This window comes from Panthera onca, chromosome F2 (assembly GCF_046562875.1).
Source record: "Panthera onca isolate mPanOnc1 chromosome F2, mPanOnc1 haplotype 2, whole genome shotgun sequence".
In the NCBI taxonomy this organism is placed as follows: domain Eukaryota; kingdom Metazoa; phylum Chordata; class Mammalia; order Carnivora; family Felidae; genus Panthera; species Panthera onca.
Genome location: NC_138356.1, coordinates 12,669,705 through 12,686,418, shown reverse-complemented (window position 1 = coordinate 12,686,418; position 16,714 = coordinate 12,669,705). Strand labels below are relative to the sequence as shown.

At 47.5% G+C, this 16,714-nt stretch overlaps 1 long non-coding RNA gene across 1 annotated transcript; it reads left to right on the top strand.

The window, feature by feature from the left end:
* The first annotated feature begins 538 nt into the window (after nucleotides 1-538).
* On the top strand, nucleotides 539-15,235 carry LOC132664114 (uncharacterized). The gene is made up of 3 exons (XR_009603452.3): nucleotides 539-1,757; nucleotides 2,232-4,617; nucleotides 14,643-15,235. It is a non-coding gene; the product is annotated as an uncharacterized LOC132664114 (long non-coding RNA).
* The last annotated feature ends 1,479 nt before the right edge of the window (nucleotides 15,236-16,714 follow it).

Below are 16,714 nucleotides of genomic sequence, written 5' to 3'. Positions count from 1 at the left end.
CAAGCTCCCAACTCTGGTCCCAATCCCTTACAGCGAACACACCCCATTCCGAACCGTCCCATTAAAATCCCCACCCACTACCTATCCACAGCACCAACGGCCAGGGACTTTGCCCTCCAGCCTCAGCCCTGCCTGCCAGACCACACCTTGCACGTAAGCCCTCCTGGCACTTCAGTTCAAGTCCACCGGCCAAGTTTTTAGCTAGGTCGATGCTGACCTGGCCCGCTGGGTCATTTCACTTTCCCCGACCTTTCCAACAGAGGGAGAAAAGCTGTCGTATCTGCATCACACTGAAAACTGGCTGAAGACGTTTCCCCCGAGCTTCAGGTAGCATCAGTGGGACTTTCTCTCCCAAACCCCTTCAGAAGGCATTTTCAAGTCTAATCCCTTTTGCAGCGGCGTGCTCCTTGCCGACAGCACTGCGCATTCATTGGGGCGATACTCTGGAATCTTCCTACGTGAAAGACCGAAATAGATAAACCATCATAAAGGAATTCTAGAGGGCGTGGGCGGGATGATTCTAAGAATTTTATCCGTCCACTTCAAGAAATTTCTTCTGTTGAGCTTTAGGATTACTACGGAAACAACCAAGGCTTTTGCCGATTTATCCCAGAATATCATCCTTGTTGGGGCACAGTTGTGCAGTGGTATTGCCACTGCAAAGGGGTTTTTGTTTGTTTGCTTGTTTGTTTTGTTTTTTGATCTGAATGGCTCAAAGTGGGATACCGGAACTAAGTTAGAAATAAGCCTGTATAAGAATGAGCAGATTTAAGGATTATAATTGGTTCTCATAAGCTCAATTCAGGAGACCTGGGGGAAGTGATCTTCATCTTCCAACATGTACTAAGGCATAGCCTGAGAGAGAGAGAGAGAGAGAGAGAGAGGGTTAGTTGAGTTGATCAGTGGAAACAGTGCCAACTGGACTAGATACTGATGAATCAAGGAAATGTGTGAGAGAAAAGACAAAGCATAGAAAACGCCAGAGGTTAGCTAAATTGAATTTGGGGACAATGAGATCAGGGCTCTCCTGTTGACTGAAAGCCTTACCTCTTGGGTTCATTGGAGCAGGATTTGCAAAAACAAACTGCAGAAAAGCCTTTTCTTTAGCCAGAATTCTTAGTAGGCAGTCATGTGGGGGTAATGGCTCCCTTGTCTGCTCCCACTCCCTCCTCGCATTCAGCCCCTCTGACTTCTGCCTGAACGGAGAGAAGAACTGTTGCTGGAGCTCGGTGAAGTCAGTGGGGTCGGGGAGAGGGAGCCTCACTCGTAGTGGCACCTCTGTTCTGACAAAGGCCCTGGTGTCTTACCTTTCCCTGCATGGAAAGAGGCGGGAAGGGAGCTGGGAGTGATTGATGTCAGGCACTGTGCTAGGTGATTTCTCCTTCAACAGCTAACTTAACTCTTAAAATGCCCCCATGAGATGGGAATCATCAACCCCACTTTCACAGAATAAGGAGCCGAGGAGAATAATCTACACGATATTAAGCCTCAGGAAGGTTGAGGACGTTGCAGTAACTTCATAGCTACTCTGCGGTGCACTGGAGATTTGTTTCCACATCGGCCCCACTGTGGGAGCTGACTCCTCAGTGGTTTTGGAACCCTATTGTACAAGGTCCAATGTCCTGAATTATGACAGTCAGGTACTCGGTGATAAACGACATCCAGGTCTCGCAGGACGAAGGAGAGGGAAGGAGAGACCTTGATTCTGTCTGCCTCAGCTCACTAGCACATTCTGGTGTGGAGCCTTCCATTTTCAGGTGATTCACAAGAAAACAAGGTCAAGTCTACTTCTTTTGCTATAGACTCTTTTCTTTTTGTAGTTTTTTGAGATGTTATTGTAGACCGAGAGTTTAACATGTTTAATTCCAGCCTAGAAGCCAATGAAATAAAAATAGCAAAGCAAAACTGACTGGCAAATAAAGGAAATTAATTTAATAACAGATTTTGCTCAGTCTCTTGGGGCCTGCCCCAACGAGTATTCCCAAATACTTTTGGAGTGAGAGCATGGCCACTGCCAGAGTAAAAAGCCTCTCGATTACAGCTGCAGCAGGCAGAAACTATTATATGTATATGCAACACTGGCACACAGCTAAACTACACTTCCCAGCCTCCCTTGCAAGGAGGTCCAGCATCAGTCCTGCTCTGGTCAGTGGAAAATGAGCAGAATTGATATGCACCAACCCCAGGTCATAAAACCATGTGCAATTTTCCATGTGCTTTTCTCTTCCCAGCTGGCTGGCATATGTCAACTCTGGGGACCACCTTGGGAGCCACAAGATGGAAGGAGCCCAGGCACTTGAATCACACCGAGGAGGAGAGCTGTCCAGCCAGAAGTATCAGCCTTGGACCGTTACAGATCAAGATAGAACCTTTGAGTATGTAAAGCTGCTACGATGTGGGGATCTTCCTGTGAGAGCAGCCAGCACTCTCTTAGCCAATTTTCCAGAGCCTTGGTTCTGCTCACCTTCCCAGAGAGCGTGATGTGAACCCCAAAGCACCAGACCCAGGAGAATGAAAAGGAGGCTTCCAGAGAGGCAGGCCTACCTACTTCTGAGCCTTCAGGACTTTTCTTTCCTGCAGTTTGTGTTCCACCTCCAGGAAGTGTGGAGGGACCTTGGAAACCCTTTTCTTTATATGACTTAGAGAGCAGAATTCAGTTGTGGCACCAAGAACATACCTCACTGAAGGGTAAACTCATAAAGTGAAACATTTGTTTTCAGACTGATTGTGGGAAGAGACCAAAGTAATTAGCCAAAAAGAGTGAACGATAGGATTTTTATGTAGTTTTGTTGCTGTGAATAAGAAGTAGGCAAAACAACCATTGCCTGCCAGAAATCCTCAAAAGCTTGATTTTGTGACTAGAGAAGAGGTATGTGTGCCCGGAATCAACTGTTTGGGTGCAATATGACATTTTTTTTTGAGGTGGGAGGGGGAGAGGGCAAGCAGAGAGGGAGAGAGAGAATCTCAAGCAGGCCCCATGCTCAGGTTGGAGCCCAGCACAGGGCCAACCCCACACCACGACCCTGGGATCATGACCTGAGCCCAAGTCAAGACTCAGATGCTCCACAACTGAGCCATCCAGGCGCCCCAACAATGCGACGGTTTAAAGTGCTTGACAGTGTTTAAAACACTTTTTCCTTTAAACACATTTAACTTCACCCTTCCCTCAAATGGGTTTAGTCCGGTAAACACTACCTGTAATTATCTGAGCAACAAGCCGGTTTCATTTCGGCTTCTGTCAAATACTACACATTTTCCAACGTGTGGCATTACACTTAGGAGGTTTATTGATTGGTACCCTTCAGAATCCATGACGGGGGTGAGGTATGTGATTGGAAGGAGGTCTCTACCATAGTTAGGTGATGAAAGGGTTGGTGTGAAAGGTGTGTCTTCTCCAAGAATGGAGGAAATCCCTGAAAGAGAAGCAAGTGATGAGGTGCCAACTCGGGACGAAAGGATTTATACCCTTCGGTGCAGAGCCACTGCAGGGCTCTCAACGCTTGACCGGTTTGCATCGCGTAGGCAACCGGGGATTGCCACTGAAGCATAATTTCTCTTGGTCAGGATGCAGAAAGTGAAGGTCAGGGCTCTCCCCAGGTAAACTCATGCACCTGCCGAAGGACCGGAAAGCAACGAGACGATCTGAGTACCCTGCCTGCACACAGACCCAGAAGACGTGTGAAAACAAATAGCTTCCCTCTCAGTACGATGGGAAGACACCCGAAGGTGGCACACTGGACCTTCAGAGCCAAAAGCCAGCATAACAGGACCTGTGCTCTGCTCCAGGTGTCTTTAAGACGCTGCCATTTGTGTGCAGCTGGCCCTTTAAAAAGAGCTCGAGGCCAGAGAAACCTCATCCAGCAGAATTATTCAGTTTGTTTTAGCAACTGCTTCCCGAGCCCTGGTCTCCCATTACTTCATCTGCATTCCCCAGATGCTGACCCTGTCCCCTCTAAGCCCACAGCATTCCCCCCACCCCCGCCCCTCGGAGGCTTTCATAATCTCCTAGGGGACACTCCCAGGACGGAGCCCTGGCAGCCCCACAGGATGCCACCTCTCAGGTCACGGGTGGAACCTGACGCCCTTACCCAGCTTCTCTCGCTGCAATCCTACCTGCCCCAGATTTCAGGCCTGCGTCAGAGGCTGCCACCGGAGGAGGTAGGGAGGTGACCCTGTTTGGTCCTGCCCAGGCTGAACTCCTCCAGGCAATTTCAGACAGCTGTCCAGGTGTTGCTCAGTAAGGTTGCATTTAGAGGACTGTCCAGCATGGACCGCCAGCGTCTCCGAGCAGTGGCTCCGAGCCCTGTCTCGTCAGTCTTTGCTGGACTGATGAGTCAGCAACGTGTCCCTCTTCACACTCTCCCCCACCAGTGAGTAGCGCACTTCGGGGACGTCTTCCCGGATTAGTTAGAGCACTTTTGGAGGCAAGAGACAGAGGAAGGATTCAAACCAGCTTAAAATAGTTTATTGGCTAAGAAGTGAAATGGAATCCAAAGGAGTAGCCGGACTTGGGCAGAGCTACATCCGGAACTGGTTCAAACGCTATTGTTGGGGCCCTCTCTCTCTCTCCACCTTACAAAGAGTGAATCCACCAGGGCGCCTGGGTGGCTCAGTCGGGTAAGTGTCCGACCTCGGCTCAGGTCATGAGCTCCAGGTCTGTGAGTTCGAGCCCTGCGTGGGGCTCTGTGCTGATGGCTCCGAGCCTGGAGCCTGCTTCGGGTTCTGTGTCTCCCTCTCTCTCTGCCCCTCCCCCACTCTCTCTCTCTCTCTCTCAAAATAATAAGTAAACATTAAAAAATAATTTTTTAAATAAAAAATAAAAACAAAGAGTGAATCCACTCCACAAGCAGGATATCTGTGAGGGGTCGACACTTAGCAACACGGGGAAGGGAGCCAACGTATCCTGACAGCTCGGGGAGAAAATGTCTGCAAAGAAGCCCCACTGGCCCCCTCCAGGTCACGTGCTCATCTCTGAACCAATCACTGATTAGCCAGGCCCGGACCCACAAGCCCACCCCCGCGGCTAAGGTAGGGGCCAGGAGCTGCCATCAAAGCACAGTGAAGGGTTTTCTCTGCAGAAAACGGGGCTCAACACTAGCCTCCACTTTGCCATGACTAGTCATTTTCACACCTTGCCTTGGTTGCCATGGATAACCGCTCCTTCCCCCTTGACACGCTGTGTCTGATGTCCAGCACACCCCATGCTCCTCGTTTTCCTTTTCACTGGGCCTTTTCTCCGCAGCCTTTTCCTGGCTTTCCTCATCTCCCTGGTCTCCTCGTGCCGCAGCCCTGAAACTCAGGACTGACCTCTTTGTCTCTGCTGCCTTCCGTGTGCACTCCAGTGGTAACCTCATTCAAGCCTGCGGCCTTATATGGCATCTATTCGCTGTGGGCACCAAATTTGTATCCGACTGCTGTCCTCTCCCGAGCCCCAGACTCCATTTGGAGTCCTCCCCCACGAGGGTGACCAACAGGCATCTCCAAGAAACACTTCCAGCACTGAGCTCTTGGTCGGCACCCCCAAACTGCTCTGTGACCCCTTCTCCTTGCCCTTAACGATGAATCGCTCCATTCGTACGTGATCACAGTTGCCCCCAGTTGGGTGCCTGTCCTTGCCTCGTTGCTCCTGCAGTGTTCACGCAGCTCAGCGGTCAGAGTGAGCCTGTGAACGTAACCAATGACTTCCTCCAGGTAAGACCCTGAAGTGACTCTCAGCTCACCCAAAGTAAAACTCTTAAGAGTAGCCTGCAAAGCCCTACCTCCCCACAGACCCCTCCCCGTTGCCTTCCTGACAGTTGACGGCCTTCCCCCCACTCCATCGGTTCCAGCCTCATCAGCTTCCTTGCCATTCTTCTCTTTCACCAAACACAATTATACCTCAGGGCCTTTGCACTTGTCGTTCCCTCTGTCTGGAGTCCTCTTTCCCCAGATACCTATACGGCTCCCTTCTTCATGTCCATCAGATTTTTAATTAAATATCTCTTCTCCATGAACCCTTCACTGACCACCCCGATCTAGAACCGCAAACCCCTTCCTGACTGGCACTTCTTGTCTTTCCTCACTGCCTTGTTTTGTCTCCATTGTAGTGATTATATTCTAACACACTTATTTTTTTTTTTTAATATATTTTAACTTATTTAGTTGGTTCCATTTTTTCGCTTATTTATTTTAGTCCTTGTCTGTCTCCCCAGCACTAGACTCTGCTGGGGGAGGTGATTTTGTCTGTGTGCCCGGGGCTATGTCCCCACCACCTAGTGCTGGTATGATAAGCCGTCAACAATTTGATGAGTGAGTGAAACAGAGTGACTTTCTCAGTCCTTCAGTCTGGCCCCCACCGGGGCCACCCTCTGGTCTCACCCTCTGGGTCTCCTTTGCCAACAGTCTGTACGTGGAGACCAGGAGGCAGCACAGACTCACTGCCCGGGTGGAAGCAAGAAGGCAGCATGTGGCCAAGAAGGGTGAGGCCAGAGCCCAGGGGGCAGGTGGGAGGGTTGGAGAGCAGGGAAGATGTGGGTGGGCTGTGACATTCCACTCGTGGGACGGGGCCCAGTGGACGGCTAGACAGGGCCGGGCGGCGGAGGCTGCGGTAGCCAGTAGGAGCCGCGAGGCCTCAGTCCTTTGTTCGGCCGATACACAGAGGATGCCAGGTCCGGGTAGGGCAGACGAGGGGGGAGAAACCATGAGACACACTGAGGTCAAAGTGGATAAGAGCCAGAACACAATGTCCAGCAAACCCAGCCATGGAGGCAGGCAATCTGTCATCCTTTCCAGTCAGGGCTGATGGGAGCTCTTGGAAGATGCCAGGCTCTCCCTGCAGGGCCGCGCCTTCTCTCACCTTAAAGGCTCCGCTCCTCATTTCTTTCCTGTGACAGGCTGCACCTCTTCAGGCAGAACCCCTGGTCTGGAGACCCCATAAGGGTCGCCGCCACTGGCCTGGCCCACACCGGCGACAATGCACCACGCTGCCTCCCCCAGCTGTAGGCAGGCTTCCCGACTCCCCAGCACCCAAAGCAATTTTTTTTTAGCATGATAGAATTTAAAGGCACCTTAGAGACCTTCCAAGTCCAGTATCCTCATTTTACCAGTGGGAAACCTGAGGCCCAGGAGGCCCAGGGGATCGAGTCAGCTGGCAAGGGCAGTGCCCAGGGAGGATGGCCGGCCGAGGGCTCCCTTGCCAGCAGTCTCCATCCCCGAAGATGGGCTGAACCCAGGCCAGGCCTGGTTGCTTTACCTGGGAACTAGAAGCTCGCTAATGCTCCAGGAATTTGCCGCGTGGTGAGTGCAAGAGTGCGGCTGACCGCAGAGGAGGGTGTTTATACCACCCTCGTACTCTTCCCTCCATTCCTCATTTCGTGATGGGATCGGGTGAGGTCACTCCTCTGCCTGATGAAAATCTCGGCCCTCGCCAAGCTGCTGTGCTCTCTAAGCTCATTATCTGACTGGCTCATACTTTCCCAGGGGTTGCAAGGAGGAGGAAAGGTAATTAAGTGTTTTGCTTAAATGGCCTTTTCAGTTGACAGAAATAGCTGCCCAGGGATGCGGTGGACGCTCCTTCCCGATTTTCTCCCTGCAACTGGCGGGCGGCAGGCCGAGCACAGGCACCAAGGGCCAGGGAGGGAACCAAGGACAGTGCAAAGGCCAGACGGCCCAAGGCCGCTGCTTCCCCCACGTAATCACTAAAGTGGATCGTCTGCAGGCAGATAATGGAGAAAAGTCAAATAAGCCCAGGTTGGCCTTCTCCCCTCGTGCAGGGAAAGCCTCCGATTCCTGTGCACATGTGACCTGGGGTGCCGTGTGTGATCAGGCCAACAAGAAGCAGGGTTCTCTCTGGCCTCCCATGGCCCTCTGTTGGACCAGCATACTGTGTCCAAGTCTGTTCGGTGACGTTTAATGTCCCTTTACAGCACAGAGCAGTCACTACTGCCGGGAGAATGTGTTCTTTGGGGAGAAATGATCCTGCCATATGGAGCTCTTGTAGGTGGGGGACGCAGGCAAAGTTCAAGGGCGCATCTCCCCGAGACTCCTTGAATAAAGACGTCAGTCAGCTGTGTCCTCAGACAAACGGGCAAAATCACGTTTCCATATAAAGAAGAATTTGGATGCAAAGAGGGTCGTTATGAAAACACACAAGGAAAGAAAGAAAGGGCGGGTGGAAGCAGAAAAAAATAAAATAAAAACAAGAATGCGACTTTCTGATGTCGGAAACCACTGATAGGGCTGCAAGGAGCTGCTTCACTCAGACCACAAGGAGTTAAGTCTTAGCAAGCAGCACCTACTGATAAGTCCAAGGCACATGCAGCATTATTGTGTTAAAGAGAATAGCAGTCTTATTACAACAGAGAGCTCCATATACATTAGTGCCCACACAGTGTCACCTGGCTGTGAATTCAGCAGGATTTTGTTCACAGAATAATACAGTTTTACCATTGTTCCAGGTTAGAAATACACATTCATTAATAGACACAGTATCTCTGGCACGTCTATGCGACGCGAAGTCCCAAAAAAGGCTCATTATGGAATATGGCCCCACAGCCAGTAATGGCAGTCATTATGACAATGTGCATTAATATCAAAGGATCTGTGATTCTTTTTACATTTTTTCCCCCTGGTATCATCAGTGGTTCTCTAAATTGTGCATCTCTCTTGGCGTGATCAGGTGTTCTCGCAGCCTCTATCCGTATGCAAAATTTCACTGCAAGTTGTTAAAAATTGCAGAAGACATGCCTAATTGAATGTTGGTTAGCTACCATTTTGTTTCAAATTGACCCTCAAATTGAGTCAAGGTGAGTCTACTATCATTTAGTGGTATTTAGCCCAAATCAAATCAATCAGGTGCTACAGAATTTATACGGAAGACAAAATCTTTCCTTTCTGTATGTTGGGCTGACATGGTTTGGGGTGGCCACCAAAACTGGGGAAAGGAGAGAAATTGACACATACAAGAAAGCTCAGTGGGAGAAAAAAAATGACTGCCAAATTTGTGTTTATTACTATAGAAATTCCTAATCTTACCCACATCCAGTTTTCCCTTCCTCTTGTAGGTGGGCGATGTGATAAGCCCTAGCACGTGAAACAACAATAGAAATTGATGGCTGTTTCCGGGCCCGGGTTATAGGAGAGTATATGACACCCATACCCTTTCTCTTCCTCTTCTGCAATATTCTTGTAAAAATTCAGCTAGCCATATATTTCAGAGTGCTTTTCTGTGCATGCATTATGCATTGATTAAAAAAAAACATAAAAATGAGAGGTGATCCTGAGTAAATTTTGCCCTCCATGGTACCCTTCACTTCTAAAAATTCTGCTTTCTGGTGGCTCCATTCACCAACATTCTTATTTTTGTTGATGGGATAATGAGCAGAATGTCTTCTCCCCAGGCCCAAGGGCCAATGGAGGGAGAAGATCAGAGCCTCATCAGAGTTTCAGGGGTTTATTGAGGAAGTGCCTTACAGAAAAAACTGGTGAGGGAGGGGGTGAAGGATGGCTGGGGTTGGGGTAGAGTTGAGCAAGGCTGTTATCTCAGGACAGTCTGTCCTTGACCTAATCTGTGGTAGGGGGTGAAGGGAGCTCCAGAGCATAAACAGAACTGCAGAATTATCGCTCCCACATGATGCAAAAGATCTTGCTTTCATACCCCCTTTTTCAGTTAACCATTGCCTGTGGGCTCCCCCATCCTGGGAGTCAGTGAAAATTTTCTTGACAAGGCTGTCCCCATCAGTGGAAGGAAATGTTTTAGAGAAAGGGACAACTGATACCCATAAGCCACTGACCTACAACAGTGGGGCATTCGGCCCAGGACAGTGGATCTGAGCACGGCAGCACAGAACCTACTACAGTCCACCCCTTTCAGTATTCACTTCCACTTGCTTCTCACAGCAGTGCACTCCATCCAGGCGTGGATTTTTCAGGATTTGTGTCACAATTCCTAAGGAAACTTACAAGAGGATTGTTACTGGAATGAGTTATAGCCCCCATGGCTGCAGCTGGTCCCAGGGCCATACTTAATCACCACAGTTGCCCTTCTCTAGCACCCATTGTAGATTCCCCTCACATTTGGGTAGCACTCTGTGGTTCTAGTGATTTTCATGCAGGATCTAAGTTCTTCTGAACATGTCTTAATCAGGCCATGTTTCCTCTACTTGCCCAATTGCGATTTAAACTGAGCCTGAAAGCACCAAGAGTCACCACAAGGGGATCATCAAAATGCCAAACACGTGGTGCCCACTTCTCTGCATGTACCAGCAGTCCCTCATGACGGTCAGAATCAGTTGTTCCTCCTCGTGCGGTGCATTTTTCCTTGCCCAGTTGTCTATTGTCATAAGGAGACCATGTGACCAGAGAGGCAACTATAGCTTTACCAGGACCCTTACTGTGTTTCTTGGAGTTAGCAGCCACCTCTAAAAAGTCAGGGTATCTAAAATTGTGTAGATAGGATTCTAGCTCAGATTTCTCAAGTCAGTGATGATGATGGAAATGATGATGAACAAAGCCTGTCTATTTCCTGGTGCCATGCTTTTACCTCTTACGGATATAGCATGTAAAATAGCATTAGTCTAAAAAGTCTCCTGGATCTTGAAATAGTGCCTTAACTCACACAGGCTGTCACCTCCAAGCTGGTGACTCAGCAGCTTTATTGAAAGCCTCTCCCACTGTTCTATCAGGTTGGCGACTTCTGAATGGTGTGGTATGGGGTAGAATCAGTGATCCCATGGTCATGTGCCCCTGCCTCACCTCCTTTGCCATAAAGTGAGTCTTTGATCTAGAGATGCTGTGGGCAATCCCATGTCAGTGAATCAGACTCTGCTTGAGCCCTTGCAGAGTGTATTGGCCAAGATCTTGTGGGCAGAAAAGACAAATACATATCCAGAGTATGTGTCAGTCTTAGTGAGCATGAATCTCTGCTTTATCTAGGATGAGAGGGGACTTATATAATAGCCGTACTACAATGCCTTTCTGGTCTGCTCAAGGAACTCAGATTTGACTTTCAATAGCAGCAGTAGCTAGATCCGCGTCAGTAAGAGCAAATCCATGCTGTTGGGCTCATGTATAGTCTCCATCTCTGCCTTCAGAATTGTTCCATTCATGAACCCATTGCAAGGGCAGAGGCTGACATCAGCTTCCAACTCATCCTATTTGTTTGTTTGTGTAGCACTTCTCCTACAGTAGGTCTTGGTGTGTGGTCATGTGCAATACATGGAGATCTGGGCCACCAACTTATTTGTGTCCTATGACCTGCTCAAGCCGAGCCAAGGATGTACCACTTCCATTCTATAATGGTTTGCTGCTGGGCCTGTTTGACCTTATATCTTGGTTGGGCTGATAGAACCCAGGTCATGTTAGGTAGTTTGGCATGTGCTCAGTTGATATCTACTCCATATTGAGATGTTCCTTCTCTACCAGTACCCAATAACAAATCAAGAGATATTTTTCAAATGATGTATGATACTCTGCTACAGGCAGTAGGCGTTGCTCCAGAACCCCAGAAGTCTGTGCTGGAATTTTCCTTTGGGGGCTTGGAAAAGCCTCCGATCAGCAGCCCTTTCTAACCAGATACCTGTATGACCATGAAGTCTGCTGAATCATATATTCCAAACAGCGGGACTGCTTTTACTATAAGGACTTTTCTTGTTCTGGGTCCAATGCAAAACTAGCAACCTTCCATGTCACTTAATTAGTTAGAGAAATATTCTCAAGTATATAATATACTGCTCTCAAAACCCAAATGGTCGGGGTGCCTGGGTGGCTCAGTAGGTTGAGTGTCTGACTCTTGGTTTCAGCTCAGGTCATGATCTCACAGTTCATGGGATCAAGCCCTGCATCGGGCTCTGTGCCGACAGTGCAAAGCCTGCTTGGGATTCTCTCTCTCTCTCCCTCTCCCTCTGCTCCACTTCCACTCTCTCTCTCCCTCTCTCAAAATAAATAAGTAAATAAATAAGCTTTAAAAAATTAAAAAACAAAAAAAAAAGGTTTAACAATGGTCTTGCTTCTTTCTTAGTAGCAGTGGGTTCAAGGCACCCACTTTTCCCTTACTTTGTCCTTATTAAGAACAAGTTACCTGTTTCTTACTTTGGAGAGCCTATCCTGGCACACCCCAACCCACTGGACACCTATCATCTTCAATAGGTGGGTGCAATGGGTCCCTGAATCTCTGTAGGGTTTAGCTCTTACCCTCTGGAGAATTTATCTTTCCAAGGTATTCAAAGTACTTGTCATAGTGGATCAATATTCTTCAGAATGTCCAGCCGATCCGGATCTTTCAGACTATATTATGACAGAGTGCAAGAGAATCAATATATCCTTCAGACTAGATCATGATTGTATACTGTTGTCCCTCCCATTTGAAGGCTAACTGCTACCCTTCCTCTTTCCTTATAGAAAAGAATGCATCATGAGATGGACCAGAGCTATCAGTCGCATAAAGGCAGGAATCAACACTAACTCAGACCTGTAACCAACAGCCTGTGATCAAGCTGGGTATAACCTATTCCTGACAGTAAATTGCTTTACGTTCCTTTAAGGAAGTACTGAGAAATCACTACTTTATATATTTGCCTCTGTGCTGCAGAATCCATTCTTAAGAGACTTGATCTTCAATCACTGGGCATCTCAGAACTGGCTCCAGTTTGGAACTTGGGCAACTGATCATGAGTTTCAACTGGGACCTCAGGTTTCTGTTCTCTTCTTCGTCCTCATTCTCTTATGATGTCATTATTTATCAACTACTGGATAACTTACAATGGGTGCTAGATGTTGGAGATGTAGGGGTCAAAAAGATACAGCCCACAGCCTTCTGGAACTTTTCCCTTCCAACTTCTTTTGATTACTTTCTCTTAACCACATAGGCTAAAAGAACCAAATATGTACATAGAGAATGTTGTGGTTTCTTAACAGCTAACATATTTGAAAGTCAAAATGACAATAGTTAGAAAGGTTAATATTGAGTAATTACTAAAGTACTTTCCCTATATTATTTGACTTAATCCTCAAAATCTTATAAGAGAGGTTTCCTTATTTTGTGGGTGGGGAAACTCATACTTACAGAAGTATTCAAGGCTCAACCTGTCTCCCTAAAGCTGTTTATGATCAAATGAACACAAGAGAGATCAAAGCAAAAAAAGAGATTCCAGCTAGTTGTAATTTGGATCAGAGGAAGGCAAATTCCCCAAAACTCTTAATTCACCTATCCAAACAAGTTTTTTTCCTCCTATGATTCAAGCCAACCTGGGAATGGCAAGAGGTTCAAAACTCAAGAGAGTGTCACCTAATTCAAACATTTTTCCCAGGGAAACACATACCATGTACTGAGCCCTGAAGAAAAAGAAAAAAAAAAAAAAAAAAACCACCATACTGTACTAAGGGAGCTCAAAGCCTGTTGAGATAAACTTGTACATGCTGAACAAGTAATGAACCACAGAAGGCTCAAAGATCTTGTTGCACACTGTCTTAACCCCGTTGGGAATCATGACAACACTTCAGTAGGTTTTGACTGGCATTTTAAAAATTAAATAGAACATAATTAAAGAGAATAGCATTAAGGAGAAAATACTAGGTTGCATCTCTTAAAGGAAGAATACATATTGTTTTGGTGGAGTTTTATTACTTTGTAATATTTTTTAATGTTTATTTATTATTGAGAGACAGAGAGAGTCAGAGCATGAGCAGGGGAGGGGCAGAGGGAGAGAATCCCAAGCAGGCTCCACACTGTCAGCGCAGAGCCTGATACGGGGCTTGAACCCACCAACTGTGAGGTCATGACCTGAGCTGAAATCAAAAGTCAGTCGCTTAATTGACCGAGCCACCCAAGCGCCCCTACAACTGCCATTTTTTATTCCCACTGGCCACCACTCTGATTGACTATACAAAAGTCCAGAACTTCTTCCTTAGCAATCCATTCTGCAGCATAAAGTCTCCTGGCTTGAGAATTATTCCCGTAGGGGTCAAAAAGGTATAAAATGAAAAAGAGGAAGTGTCTAGGCTTTCAAGGCATTTTTTATCCAGAAAGTGCTCTATATGAGTCGTCCTTCATATTGAGACAGCACTCCCCTTCCCAAACAGTTCCGAGACCCTCACCCTACTTACCATCGCCTCCTGTTTGGGAAGCACCAGCAAGGATCCTTGTTACGGATTCCTCAAGGCCCCAAGTCCTAAGATGAGGCTGGGTTAAGTACAGCCTGGAGAAGAAGGACATTCATGCTTCTCACCACCCCAAGAAGCTGCAATTCCAGTCACAAAGCATGTCCACAGCAGGTGGATTTATGCCCGGCTCATAAACTAAAACTCTGAACTGCTGGAATGTTAGGAACTCAGGTCACACTGAGCAGCTAGAAACACGGTCAGAACCGATCTGAAGAAGGGACATTGGAAAAACAGCTCCGGAGTTTGGCCCAGAACTTGTTTGTGCTGTGTCCTCACCCAGAAGTTTCTCTCCCCGCCCCCCACTCCACACCAGCCTGGCCTCTCATTCTCAGGCCTCGGGGAAATGTCACCTTGTCAGAAAGCCCTTCTCTGACCACCCTGCCCGAGTCAGGTCGCCCAATCGATGCTTTCTCAGTCCATCCTCCTCTTCCCCTTCACAGCACTGATCGCAGTGAATAATTACATGCTGATCGGTATGTTCGGTTGCTTAATATCTCCCTCCCCAGGTGACTGGAAACTCTGTGACAGCCTGTGGGTTCACCCTGGACACCTGGCACTCAGAAGATAGTGGATGTTTATTGAAGGAGTCAATGAGTTCCGTTTATGAAATTGTAATTTTGTTCCCTGTTACTGGCCATTAAGCAATTGGTTTGCTTTTGAATTACTATTACCAAAGTATTAAATGTATATCTACATCTACATCTATATCTATATACTCCTGTTTATGGCAGCATTATTTACAATAGCCAAAAGGTGAAGTGGCCCACCAGTGTCGACCCACCAGTGAACACCACTGACAGATGAATGGATAAAATTACGGTTATACAAACAATGGAATATCATCAACCTGAAAGGGAAAGACCATGTGACATGTCCTTGAGCACATTTGGATGGGCCAAATAGGACAAATATCGTCTTATTCCACTTAATGTGAGGCGCTTATATTCATAGAGACAGCGAGGGGGAGAGAAGAATGGGGATTCGGTGTTTGAGTTTCAGTTTGGGAAGACGAGAAAGTTCTGGAGACGGATGATGGTGATGGTTGCACCGTAATGTGAATGTGTTTAATGCCACTGAACATCACACTTAAAAATGGTTGAGATGGTTAAATTCCGCGTTATGTGTATTTTACCATAGTTTTAAAAACTAAAATTAAAAAATACATCAAAAAGTGTTAAGTGTTTATTACTACACTCGTGGATGCTTTGGGTATTGTGGGAAAACAGAGTGTATTCTATGTAAACGTTAATGTATAAGTAATGAGAATCTTGGTCACATACTGAATGAAAGTTTTGTATTCTGGCTCATTTGGGTGGAGGTTTCCTCTCTTCCCTTGTCCGATCGGGGAGGCTCTCCGTATAGCCCCGCGTGTGACGCACTACATACTGACCACAGACCACATACGACACATGGCAGTATTTAGAAATACACGCTGACTGGATGGCTGGCGGAACGGCAGGACGCACGCAAGTACGGACAGGTGGGTAAAGAGAAGGGAGTCCGTGATAAAAGACATTGTTCGAAAGTGTGCTAAGGAAGCTAACATTCATGTCCTAGATTCTGGTAGGATTATTTCCTGAAACCGCTTCGATCCCGTTTTCTAGTGAGAGGATTTAACAACGACTATTTTCAAATAATCAAGTTTGGGGGAAATCTTAAATAAGAAAGGTCGAATTTTCTCTTGTATTTATTTCTGAAAGAGGAATCACACATGATTATCATTGTCACATTTGACAGAAAAACTAACTGGGGCAGGGAGAACCCAGTACCGTGCTTAAGAGCGCGTGGCGAGGAAGTAAGGGAGCAGAGGCAGAAGCGGGATCCCACGTTGTTAACCAGTGAGTTCTACAGCTCTCTGGAAGGGAAGGAAAGTACAGGGGAGGGGAGGGGAGGGGAGAGAAGGGAAGGGAAGAACTTTCTAATTCATCTTCTTAGAATTGAAAAGCCAAGTCATATTCAACTATTTGGTCTATTTGAATGCTTATGTTTGAATACAGACAACAACTCAGAGACAGGCTTCTGCGTCTTCTTCCAGGCCAAGCCCGAGTCTTGCCAAATGAAGTCTCCTCTGGTTTCCCCAGCCGGTGCTCCTCTGCAGCTGGGAGCCCAGCCAGAGGTGCCACGACACACGCTGCCTCACTCACTCTTCCCGTAACAGGGGATCACTTCCCTTAACACTCCACGGTTTCCAGAAGGCTGCATTGTTCCCGAGTCCCATTTTGGAGTTCCAAAAGACCTCATTTCCTCTGGTTGTTCTTTGGCCTTCCCCGGTAGGTGGGAACCAAACTCTTCCGTTCTCCTCTGCTCTGTTCACCGTCTCCTAAAGAGCCTTAGAAATGGTACTTAAGGTCCTGAGACACCAATGTCCTCAATACAAGTTTTACCACTACGGGAGCTCCAGCTTCGTGTGGGTGTGTTGTGTGCTGTGCGGGACGGGGCAGGGGTGGAGGTGGCCATGAGGAGGGAAGTCACCGAGAGGGAGGAGCGGTACAAAAAAAAAAAAAAAAAAAAAGTCCCTGGTGACTGTGTCTAGACAATGTCACCTTCCCCTTAAAAGAATTCATGGGGGGGCGGGAGC